Source organism: Colobus angolensis, unplaced genomic scaffold (assembly GCF_000951035.1).
Source record: "Colobus angolensis palliatus isolate OR3802 unplaced genomic scaffold, Cang.pa_1.0 Scaffold598, whole genome shotgun sequence".
Lineage (NCBI taxonomy): Eukaryota > Metazoa > Chordata > Mammalia > Primates > Cercopithecidae > Colobus > Colobus angolensis.
The window spans coordinates 199044-199424 of record NW_012119576.1 but is presented as its reverse complement, the minus strand read 5'-3'; positions in this window follow the sequence as shown (position 1 = coordinate 199424).

Sequence of the window (381 nt, the reverse complement as noted above, 5' to 3'; positions counted from 1 at the left end):
AAGCAATTCTCCTGTCTCAGCCTCCTGAGTAGCTGGGATTACAGGAACCTGCCACCATGCCGGCTAATTTTTGTATTTTTAGTAGAGACAGGGTTTCGCCATGTTTGCCAGGTTGGTCTCAAACTCCTGGCCTCAAGTGATTCATCGGCCTCAGCCTCCCAAAGTGTTGGGATTACAGGCATGAGCCACGGCGTCCGGCTACTCCCAAATATCTTTAAGACCCCACAGGAAGAAACAGAAGATAACCATCTTCTGTTCATAAGAATGGAATAGCCTGTATTCATGTTTATAAGAGACCTGCTCCTATGAGCCAATCACCTCCCACCAGGTCCCACCTCTAGCAGTGGGGATTACATTTCTTTCTTTTGTTCTTTTTTTTTT